The following is a 12918-nucleotide window of genomic DNA, read 5'->3' on the forward strand; positions in this document are numbered from 1 at the left end:
GCGATCAATTATTTCTATAATAAAGGCGAAGATCTCTGCGCTGGATTATTGCGCTGCGCGGACTTGCGTCTTTATAATTACGGCAACGACTGCGCGATATTCCTTTTCGATTCGCGCGCGTATATCTGGAGCATAATTTATGTATTGTAACGACGTTAGGGCTCGACGTCACCGTTCAATTGCGCCCGTTCCTTTTTTTCTCCCCTCCCCCCTCTCTCTCTCCTCCGCTCCATTCCCGTGTATCCACTTCCGTTTCGCGGACGGATTTCGTAAAGTGGCTCGTTTCCCAGCGCGCCTACTTTTTTTTCCATTTGAAAGTTACCGAGATTTATACGACGAATTTCCCAGGAAAACGAGCGTTTTATACAGTTTCTCTATCGATGTCTAATGACAAAACGGTGTCTAATAACACGGTTGCGGTGTTGTCGCTGATACGTCAATTTACGCGCGATCGACCGTTATTTTACCGTTATCGATATATATATAGCGAATTCTGCGAAGCACATTTCTTTTCTGTACACGTTTGCATTTGTTTCTCACGCGCGCCTTTCCTCGGTATTGAATTAGAATTCTCGCTTGAAGCCGCGCGCAATTATTCAAAGAAGATGTAAGTGTGTTATGTGGAAATGAGTTATGGCAATTTATCTGGCATTATAGTGAGATTGAAAAAAAAAATGGTGGGAAATTTGTAGTAAAATTAGATTATTATATGTAAAATTCTGCCTTCAGAAAACTTCATGAATATTGTGCTCCTTTTATCTGCGACGGTCGGCCACTCGCGATTCCTCGCGGCTTGCAATCTCCGATTATTTCCAGGCAAATTTTTGCAGGCGAATGTACTTCCTGCTCCGCTTTCAAAGACAGTCAGCACTTAGTGGAACTTCGACGACACAATCGAGATTTACAGACTTATTTTACGACGAACGAAGGTCGTTTTCTTCGGTTGAGTTCATCGACTCGAGGAGGAGGTGGAGGTGGAGGAGTATAGGTGGGCAACTAGAAAGATTATTCGAATGCAGATATCACGAGTGAAGTCCCGCTGTGCATTGTCCGCCGAGGCACTTCCGGCTTCCCTCGATAGAGACTCCTTTTCCCTCCCGCCCTTCCCTGTTTCCTTCCCCCGTACGATACATCCGTACGGTGACAAAATTGGTAAACAATACATCGACGATACCAAATTTGAATTCAACCCACGCGCGATACTCGAGAGGTCCTTCACGTAATCATTATCCCCCTGTTAGCATAATGCGCGTAATATAGAGAAGCCCACAACACGTACGACGCACGGATCACATTGTTCTTTCCACTTCTTTCGCAACTCACGCAATTACTTTTTTTTTTTAAATAATATAAAAAGTTTTATGTGTGTTCGATAATACATTACTTAATATATCGCTGATTTGCTATAACAGCACCATAATTGAAAAAAGTTATTTTTGAATTGTTTACAATAAAGAGAATGAAAATATATATTTAAAAAAAGAAAGAACATATTTTTATTCCTCTACAATTATTACACCAAAATTGCATTTCAAAATTAATATTATATATTAATATTACATAAAATTTCACGAGTTTAAAATATTTAAATTCCGCATTAACTAAAACGTTCATTTTTATCAATATTACTTTGTTAAAAATTTATCCTGTAATTATTTATTTATACTGTTAGTTGTTAATTCATATAAAATATAATAGCGCGAATAGTCAGCTCGGGTCCGTCAGCTCTTCTTTAATTCTGTTGATTGTAATTTATGCGAGCCCAAATATAATTTTAACATTGAAATCATTTCCTGGAAAACTTCATTTTCCGAGTTGTGTTACTGTAACAAATGAAGAATATAATTCTATCTAATATCTAACATAATTCTCCGCGGAGTGTGTACGTGCAGCCGTTATGAAAAGATCACACAGAGTTCGACGCGGAGCTGACGCGGTTTCGAAACTGATTGTCAGACGAGATAGAGAGAGAATTGAATTAAAGAATCGCGGAAAGACATCTCCCGTCGTTACCCTTTACGTAAAGCCTATAATAACGCACTTGGCTGTATAGCTGCGTGAGAATTTTACACGCCGTTGTGCTTCTTAGTGAATGGAACTACATGGCCTGATTACTTTAGTATTACCGTAATCGCGTCTACGTCTTGGATGAATTGGCAAGCGCGGAATCAGAGAGTCCTCTCGACGTAACAAGGCGTGATATAATTTCCGGTTGACATCGGCAGCCTCGAAGTACGAGAGCGGCGCGTTTCTCTGGTTTCCTCGGCTTCATTCGCTCTCCCCCCCCCCTTCCTTTTTTGCGCAACGGGATTCCTTATTCGACGCGACGCGTTAAACGCGCCGTTACCGTGTTTTTCTTTTATTCATGTTCAATTACAATATTTACGCATCAGAAATCGCAGAAGAATTGCAACACTTGCGGAAAGTTACTTTGACACAATCCCGAGTTTATCGATTGAAGCGGTTTCGGTAACGCGTAACGAAGGAGATTCGCTGAAAACCCAAGGGGGATGTGCTTTTGAGCGTGGGTGTACTCTTCATATAGGTTTTCAGGTTCCCTTGTGGGAATTGTGCGCGTGGAAGCTTCAGAAGACTCGCTTTTGTGGAACGAAGGGTCGGACATTCTTCTCCGCCTCCTTCTCCTCCTTCGTCACTGCCATCGCGATCGTTAGCTCAGCGCTTTGTCTTGCCCGAAGACCAGCGAGAGCGAGTCTTAATTTTTTTTTGTCTCTCTAGCACGTTCAACCTATTCTCTAAAACGCACGACGCTAGGCATCATTCGCCGCGCGCGTCGGGGATTCCGTTTACTCGGGACCGACCGATTACAAGTGTACAGTTTGGAATCTCGATAATTCGAACCTCTACAACTCGAAAACCTCTATAAGACAAAAATTTTGTTCATCCCCTTCCGTTCCGCTGCTGCGGAAAACCTCTGTAAATCGAAATAAAACCTACCTTAACTCGAATTATTTGTCAGGCATTTAGATATATATTTTACCTCTGTAAAAAAACTCGAATTTAAAGTAGCCAGATATCTCTATACAAGTCGAAGTTCACTTCTATAAGTCGAACTTCCATTGTCGCTACCTCTATAATTCAAAGTTGTAGCTGTAATGTGTAACCGTGAGTAATAGTCTGGTATTTTGTTTTACGGTTATATTTATCTTATCTATGCAAAAATAATTTACTGTTAAATATTGATTTTTTTCCCCCTCTAAAAGCTATATTATAATCGGAAAATTATAAACTCTCGTGTACAAAGCCTCCGCGGTAAGTCGAATTTTAAGTCGAAAACTCTATAACTTGAATAGTTTTTCTGGTCTCTTGAGATTCGAATATTATCGAGGTTCGATTGTATTACAGGGCTGGACAAAATACATCATTAAAGTATTTAAAATACAAAATATACAAAATATTGGCAATCTTAGTATTTGATTTACAAAATATAAAATACTTTCAATCTTTCGATTTGAAATGTAAAATACAAAATACTTTCAATCTTTCAATTTGAAATACAAAATACAAAATACTTTTTAATTTAACCTTTCAATTACAATAATATATAATGTTAAACTCTTCCCTCCAACTGCAGTCCCCTCTCCACTTTTAGAAAGAGAAAGAAAAGTTGTTTTACTCTCTTATACTCTTTAACAGTCCTATTGTACTGTATCAACCGCACGAAAAATCTCTTTACTAATGCGAGATTATGAACTTTGACTCTGATTATTTGATGTTGCTTAAAACTTGACGAAATAATTAGTGTCGCTAATTGTCATATGAGAACAATTTAAGTTACTATTAATTGTTGTCAAGGTTTTTTTATCAATGATTTCTTTAGTATTTCAAATACAAATTAAATAGATGGAAGTTTTATTTGAAATACAAAATACATTGAATAACTCTTTTAAAATACAAAATACAAATTGTATTTCAAATACAAGTACTTGAAATATGCTCAGCCCTGATTACAAGCCACCCTCGTCGTAACCACCGCACGTCGTATAACGATTGTCAGAACTGTTTTTGCTCGCGATCCACCTGATCGTGCACAATATAGTTGAAAGTGGTATCTAACACCAGATCGCAAACCGCCTAGTCAGTGCCCGGTGTTTCTTTCGTCTGCGGTCTTCTCGATTGGCAATTGTGTAAGCGCATTCCGCGCGTCCTGCTCTCTCCACCGTCGAGTCCACTTGCGGTCGGAAGCCTCCGTCGCCCGGTTGGCGGTGTATAAGCATGCGGCGCGACGTGCACCTTCTGTCGCCGGCGCGGAAATTCCGCGTCTATAGCGTTTTAGCCTCGCTGTTAAATCGAATGCCAGTTCGAAACGTGTGAGTACCGGCTTATTTCCCGGCAGGATTCACAAAGGAGTACATTGGACACGGTTCGACGGTAACGAGCGGATATTCAACGAATTTTAACCTAATTTCGTTTAATTCCGTCTTACATATTCACGGACCATTCATCCAACCGTCTAGCTTTTCGCTTCGTACACGAGGGCCAATTAGCGAGGGCTACCGTTAAGTTATTCCGATGTATCCTACGTATTCAGACGGATCCTATTAGGCTTGCGAGCTCGATAACGAGTAACTCGGCAGCGACTGTTTTGATAATTGTATGTATATACGAAACGAAGATAAAGAAATATCACAATTTAGGTCGAGAAACGTATTATATCCGTTAGCGTTACTTACTCTAATCTAAAATTTTTTATTAATTTTAATCTATAGAAAGTTCTTCTATTATATACATTAGAAAGTATACTATTTGGAAAGTGTGTATATATATATATAACACTTTTCAAATAGTATACTTATATGTGCATATATATTATATGTATATTAGGATAGACCGAAAAAAATTTTTTTTTGAAAATCGATTAGTAATACCCCCCCAAAAATTAATTATGTACCTCAATATGGTTTGGGTAAAATTTTGTCATCAAAATCGATTAATATCTTCAGGTTGCCTCTCGACTTTGACTTAGTAAATTTATGCATTTCTTGCAAATTACATATTTTTTTAAAGCAACTGTGTTTTCTTTACACCATAATTGATTCATCTCATTATTCTGTGCCTAAAAATATTAGATATCGTTATCAAGAAACTAATAGTTTACGAGATATTTCATATTATATATCGGAATATGACAAAATATTTCGTAAAATATTAATTTTTTGATATAACTTTACCTCAATACTTTTATATGCAGAATAATTAGAGGAATCGTATTATGTAAAAAAAAATATATAATTCTGTTTAAAAAAATCGATGTGATCTTGAGCTGATCTTAACGACGCTACTCAAAATAAAATCAATGATACTTTCTTATGTCCCCCTTCAAACCATATGATTTTTATTTGGAACACTTTTCCGTATCTATCATATTTTTCGAAAAATCTTAATGTATTATTTAAGAATACATATTTCGGATCCGTTTTGAAATGTATACTTCTGACCTCGGATTCGTGTTCAGCGACCAAAGAACAACAGGTAATATCAAACTGTATTGAAATTCAAATATTTTGTCGAATTTTGACACATCTGTGAAGAAATACATAAACTTATTAATTGCAAAGTCGAGGAACAACCTGAAGATATTAATCAATTTCGATGAAATTTTATCCAAACCATATTGAGGTTCATTCAATTAACTGTCGGGGGATATTACTTGATTTTCAAAAAAATTTTTTTTTCGGACCACACTAATATGTACTACCTATATATATGTATTTTTCCGAAAAATTAATATTATACAGTTTTATACGGTACTCCGCGCAAATTTGATTTCTCGCGAGGAGTGTCCTATTTTTTTTTCTTTCGCGAAGGACACGAGCTGCGCGTCATTAAGCGGGCGACCGGCATCATCCTCGTTTTCGCGAGCGTGACTTTTGTCGTATCGCGCCCTCGTTATAAAGCTGGCTCGGCCTTTTTACCGTTTATTTCCTGAATGCGGGATGTGTGCGCGCGTACGTGACGTGGCGTGGCGTGGCGGTGCCCGAATGGAAATTCAGGGTCGAGGTTTGCGACACGCGGGGCCGCAAATTGCATGCGCGTTTCTCTCGCGCGGAGTGACCTAACGCGCGCGCGCGCGCGCATTTGTGTTATCTCGCACGGTTCTCACGGTTCGCTGACCGATAAAGCCGCGCGCGCGCGCGCTCTCGCAGCCGACAAACGACAATGTCACGCGACGAGTGAACGTCGAGGAAGCATGACATTCGTTTTCAGATAGGAATTGGCATCGTTTAATTTACCGTTTAACTGCTCCGTCGATTCGCCGCGGCAATCAAAAGTGATATATATATAAATTCATCCTACATTTCCCCCCTTTCATTCGCTCGACTACTCAATAAACCGCGTTATTGTCGTCTCTCTCTCTCTCTATTTAAAATAATTAAAATTAATCCGCAGTTTCATTCTACCTTGCGGCCCAAAAAAGAAGGCGATCTTTGGAAATTTTTTGGGAAAAAGTGATCAAGATCACATACTTTATTGTTTTTATGTCTTATTTGTTGTACTTTTCTCTTTAATTTGTAAATTTTTGAAGTCAATTTGTTGTAAGTCTATGCAAAGTTCCGGTTAAGAAGCCTTTCCGACTTGAACATGGGGGAAGTATAATTGCTTTTGCATGAAAATTAACAAAATGGTGGCCATTTGAAAAAAAGTTCGGTTTTTGGCCTTTAATTTTGCTCTTATTTTTGCGATGAAAAAAAGTATTATTGATATTGATATAATCGTAGTCTATTCTATAGAGAACATTCTTTTTGAACAGGAAAATCGTTGGTTTAACTGTTTCAGATAACTGATACGACCTACAGTACTTCCCCCATGGCGCCATGTTCAAGTCGGAAAAGCTTCTTCACCGGAACTTTGCATAAACTTACAGTCAACGAATTGACTTTAAAACATTATACAAAATAAAGAGAAAAGTACAAATAAAATGTAAAAATAATAAAGTGTGATCTTGATCATATTTTTTTTTTCGAACCACAAGGTAGAATGGACCTTTCCCTAGATATACACACGGCGGTCCCCAGGACCCCAGCCGAAACTTTCTCGGTTCGGTATTTCTGAAATTGGAAGGGTAGGGGTTTGGGATATTGACGTAAAAAAAGTTTGGGATCTCGTGTTGACGCCCGGCAATTATGTCGCTCAACAACCGAGCAGTGAACAGTTGAAGTGAGCGTGAGGTCCTCAAGACTGCTTGCAGTTTTGTTAAAAAATTAAAATATCGGATCATCAAATTTTTCTGTTACTATTTCAAGTATGTCCTTTCAGAATTTTCAAGGATTTTTCAAATCGGTCTATAAACAAAAGAAATATGATTTTTTGAAAACAGGTGCTAAATCGAGATTTTATCGCGTTTTTAAGCTTTCCTTTTTCTTTGAACCCGTATATCTTGGAGCTCTTTAATTCTATCGACTTTTAAACATTATGGGCTTGCTCCTTGGTCGATTCTCTATCGATTGGAAAAAAAAAATTGAAATATGTCCATTTTTACTAGAATTACAGTAATAAATATAGATGGAGTCCCCACGATCACAGTGTCGTCAAGAAAACCAGTGTGTATACCTAGGATTAAGAATTTTGAATTTATCTTTTATTGGCCTTTTCGGACACAAAATTTGTTCTGCAAGATTTAAAAACGTTTATCCATTAGATGCTAAAAGTTTTGACAAAAGACGAATTGTACTTTCGTGTAAGATGGTTCAAAAGAAGGTTTACAAAGACTCTCAAAGTAAAGAGATGGAAACTCTCGGAATCCGATATTTTCCGCGCAACGGCCCGAGCGTGCGATTTCACATTTCTCGTGGTTCGTCGACCGATAAAAAGCGCGCGGTCGGCGCGGCGGGCGGCGCCGTGCAGTCGCGCCTCGCGGCAGGCCACGTGGAGAGGAGCGCGGCGGCCGCGAGCGGGTACCTATATCGCACGCGCGCGGAACGCAGCTGCGTGAGTCTCTCGTCCCGTGACCGCGGCGGTGGTGAAAACGTGTAAGCAGGGCTCCGAGTCGTCGAGCGCTCGGTCGCGGCGCGACCGAAGGCGCGCCGCGCCGCGCGTTTACTGCGCGCGAAGTACGCGAGCCTCTCGTGGGCTTGACGATCGTAGCACGCAGGGCGTGGCCGCGTGCAGTTGCACCGTTCCGCGGTTATGCCGCGCCGGCAAGCGACCGCAGCTGCACGCTACGAGCTAGCCGCGCGCGCGAAAAATCGCGCCCGGCCGCAACATACCGATGCGGCGCGCGGTCGCGCGGTCGCCGCGGATTGTCGCGACGAGGAAGCGGCGATCGCGAATCCGCGGCCGCGGGAAACCGTGCGGCGCGCGCTTATAAATTCGAGGCAATTTCGACCGCAAAGGCCTTAAGAGAATTTGTTGCGTCACGATATATCCGGCGTGCTCTTGACGCTGCATCCAACAATTTTTTTTCGCAATTAGACTCGCGCGATGAAGTTGTGGCGCTCGACGATTCTGCAGGCGACAATGCCGTTCGTTCGGCACACGATTTTTAGCGACTTTTGTTCGGCGATCGATGTCTGTTACGCGACTGGAATTTCTCACGGCGATGATATGCTTCTAGCCGTTGGCGACTAACGGTAACTCCCAACCAGGTAGCGTCATAGCTTCAGCGAATTTGTCCTTAAGTTACGGAGCCAAGCGAAGCGTAACGAGAACTTGATTGCGACGATCGTTTATATACACTTATATAAAAATTGGATATTACGAGAGGTATAAATTAAAAAAAAAAACGTGCATTGCTCTCCTAAGCGAATGCCATGGCGATCTTTCACAAGATCCCGCTTCGCGATATGTCGTGATATGGAAATGTGTTAATTGATATGCTTGATTTTGCAAACGACACAATAAGCGCGGCGGAGTGGAATCGAAATAAAATATTCGCGTCGTATATAGAAATTTTAAAACTCGCGAACGCACGCTTATATTATTTACACGTTTAAAATAATGCAGGGGTGTTGAACGGAGACGAAGAACGGTATGTCCTTAATACGCAAGATACGGTCAGAATGTCTGTTACGCCATGTGCGAGCACTTATCTATACGTACACGCCAGCATCTACAAGTCATGTACCTGCCTATCTTTCTACCTACTTACTCGGCTACCTACCTATCTCTACCCACCTATCGATTTATTAAAAGCCCCAAGACTGGGCCCATGTTTTCTCCGTATAATGCAGGCGTAGGTATGAGTAGGTACCCGATAGAAGAGTCAGGCTATCGTAACATCGTAAAGAATTCTTTAACCCCTTCAAGACGTAACCCTTTGGAGGACCGTATAGATCATTCTTGATCTGCGCCTCATTGAATAATTAATCAAAAAGCGCGTCCGCGTATAAATGTAAGTTCTTAGAGCCTAGTAAAAGAAAACAGTAATTTTTGCATCTAATTTTTTATATGATATAAAAGAACAGTATTTTTTAATTTGATTTTTTTATATAATTTGATTTTTTTCTATGTAAAGGGAATGTAGGAATAATCTTGGAAAACTAAACAAAAACTCATCAAGTCTTAAGTGATTCATCGTGTGTGTGTGTGTCAGCCAAGAGTTTAGAATTATAAAGAGATGGCTCTCGAATTTGAGCTAAACGTTTAATCTTTTATGTATTAAAATCATTTATATCTTTTTTATCAAATATAGCTCTGCACACTGCCGTTAATATTTTTATTTAATATTTATCTCGAGAGTCCCTCTCTTGTTTTAACATTATAAATAAAATCTAAAGAACTGTGATGTAGTCCGAAATATAAAAAAAACTTTCAATATACGAAAATCGTCAAACGCGATAGCAAGTTAATGTTAATGGAAACTCAATATTCACAATCCGATGAACACATTATAGAGACAGTTTCACAACATTCCGCTAATGCGGCGAGTTAAACTCGCAACATAGCAAATCCGTAATTTCGCAACAGCGAAAATATCTATGACGCGACGCAATTCTTTCACGATATTATACGCAAGATTAAATTAATTTTGCCTCCATTAAGTTTGACGAGTCGAATAATTATACACAAATGAATAATAGGCCACACGGAACCGAGCATAAAAGGTCAATTAAAATAAAATAAAATCATGCGATGGTCATATTAAAAAATTACATTTTTAACATGACAATATCGCATGATTTAATTGTATTTTAATTGACCATCCTTTTATGCTCGGTTCTGTGTGGTTTATTATTCATTTGTGTATTTTGTTATTACAAATACGAGCCTATAACCATAATTAACGAACAGTTATATTTGCGTATAGCTTATAGGAACTCGTGTTCAGTCCAACGACTCGCGAAGAAATTCGCGGATAAGAAGGAGGGGACGAAGGAATCCGGCGATCGCTTTTCTTCTCTCTACGGCGCGGCGCGGCGCTCGTCGTGCAATGCTAGATGAAGTTCGCAATCGCTGCAGGATGCCGTGGAATTATCGCATCGCGGCGCGCGTGCATTCTTATAAATCATTCGCGCCAGGTCGACTTGCAAATGCACATTGCGCACAGCTCGTAATTTCGTTCGTTCTCGATACCCTTATTAGCATCTTTGCGAGGGCAAAGCGCGAGGGCCGCTTGAAGGAAATGTAAGAGTCAATTCGCGCAAGCGACTTTCTCTTCTGCATTTATCATGCGCGTTCTTACGATGCTTACGCGAATGCATTTGCGCTACAAGCGATCTCTTATACTCGCGGGATCGAACCGCGCCACGATGACGATTCACGCGGCGGTTGAGGAAAATCCGCGAATTGTGGCGCAAGAACCTGACTGGACGTCGACCGGACGACGAGCACTCGAGACATCAGAAAAGGTAAAAAGGGAAGTCTCTAGTATCATCTGTGTAAGAAGTAGATTTTGAAGCGATCTTCTCACGTTACACTATACCATTATGTCGCGAATAATGCGAGCATGAAATTTTAACATCAAACTGTATAGAAAGATATGTATATATTTGAACTTGTTAAAGTAAGTATAATATATACATAATTTAATGTTAATTTAATGTGAGAAATTGAGTAATTACACAATTTGTGTAACAAGTTACACAATACAAACGAAATAAGAGAATAACTTTTTCTATTCTGTTTGCACAAATAAATTTACTAATAAATAAATGTCTGAGTAAAAAAATTATCGCAAAAGTAGGTCGATCTTTTTCTGAAAAACTTATTTTATAAAGAATATCTTTATTGATTAACAACTTGAAGTTATTCTTTATAGAATAATATTTTTAAAGGAAGATTAGCATGATTTTGCATTAATTTTTTTTATTCATTTCGTTAAAAATGCTGCAAGTCTGATCGGAATTGTTCACAGAATCTTACTGATAATAAAATAGAAAGAAGTTACACGTATATTGTTATGATCCTCTGTCAAGATATAATGGATAGTAATTGCCGCTATCTCGACTGTGATCGTTCGTTTTGATTTTTTAACTGTATATACATTCATCGCCGCGCGCGAATAAGCTTCGTGCTGTCAATCGCTTCTAATTGAATACGGACTCACCGGCGGCGGCAGTCTGACATTTTTTTAGATCGCGGATGTACGATCGCGCTCCGTAAGTTTCAACATCTCCTGCGCAGTCTCGAAGGATTTCCACACGTGTATATAGAAATCGCACGTCTTGCAGCATGTGCACTCGTCTCGGATATACACCTCATATTTTGATTGACATTTTATGAATTTAAATTTTCAGTATATAATACGATGTATTCCGTTCTACGTTGAAATTTTAAACGGATTTCCCTTCAGGATAGTGAGAATTGAAAGAAGGCGGTTAAGAGGTGAGAAAAGGATTCTCGAATATAATTGAGGGACCAAGACTGCGAATCAAGGGTGTGAGAAAGGACGACATGCTTCTCAGAATTTCTCTCGTTCGAGAAACTTGAACTTGTTAAAATAAGTATATATATACATAATTTAATGTTAATTTAATGTGAGAAATTGAGTAATTACACGATTTGTGTAACAAGTTACACAATAAAAATGAAATAAGAATAACTTTTTCTATTCTGTTTACACAAATTAATTTACTAACAAATAAATGTCTGAGTGAAAAAACGTTCCCGTGCGAGATCGGACCGAAGTTGACCTCGTGTCCATTCACGCCCGAAATTCCTTCGCCCGCGCGAGCGCAGGCGGTCCTGCGGCGTGTTCGGAAACGCTGACGCAAGCTAGCTCACGCGTTCAGAATCACGTTCTCCGACTGGCGACTCCTTTGCGCCACATGGACGTATATACGCGCGATACACGTATTTCCCTGTGCACAGCGACTTACGTTGATTTTCCCTACGTTCTACGGTGAGTGATTTCTATTAGGTCCCAGGGTACATGTACACCACTCCGTGGGTCCGTCGTCCTCGGGGATTCGCCGAAGACAGAGTTCACTTCACAGAAAAAAAAAAAAAAACGGAGTATGCAGTAGACGAACTGAACTTCACGCGCGCGGATATTAACACCAGTATATATAGGCTCGGCCCGCGATTAGCGACAGCCGCGCGAGCGCGCACACCGGTGAGCAGGCCGGAAAAGAAAAGAGGAAGGAAGAACGCGCGAGATACACGTCCGGTGTATCAAACCGCGCGGATTCGCGCGTGCGGAGAAGAATGGCAAGGAAGAGAAAGAGAGAACGTCGAGGTAAAAAGATCTGGGAATCTGTCCTCAGGGTCACGGAGCTCCTTCCCTCCGGCCCGCCGCTACGAGACTGAAGTGCCGGATTCTCTCTCTCTTGGCGCGGCGCGGCCCAGGTGAACGGCGCCGTTTACCTGAGAAAGAGTCTCTCTCTGCCTTCCTCTCGCCGCCCTGCGCGCCCCTGCAGCGGCGGCCGAACGCGGGAGAGAGAAAGAGAGAGAGAAAAAGAGAGAGAGAGAGAAGGAGAAAAGGAGGCACAGCCGTGAACGTAGGCGCAGGAAAGGTGGAGG

General features: G+C 40.5%; 1 protein-coding gene across 1 annotated transcript in view; it reads right to left on the bottom strand.

Moving 5' to 3' along the window:
• Positions 1-12562, bottom strand: part of LOC105458666 (sushi, von Willebrand factor type A, EGF and pentraxin domain-containing protein 1) — a 73992-nt gene extending 61430 nt beyond the window's left edge. Inside the window, exon 1 of the mRNA XM_011704152.1 lies at positions 12276-12562. The gene's annotated coding sequence lies outside the window, so the exon portion shown is untranslated. The remainder of the gene's footprint in view (positions 1-12275) is intronic.
• Positions 12563-12918: the final 356 nt, after the last annotated feature.

This window comes from Wasmannia auropunctata, unplaced genomic scaffold, assembly GCF_000956235.1.
Source record: "Wasmannia auropunctata unplaced genomic scaffold, wasmannia.A_1.0 LD334459.1, whole genome shotgun sequence".
Lineage (NCBI taxonomy): Eukaryota > Metazoa > Arthropoda > Insecta > Hymenoptera > Formicidae > Wasmannia > Wasmannia auropunctata.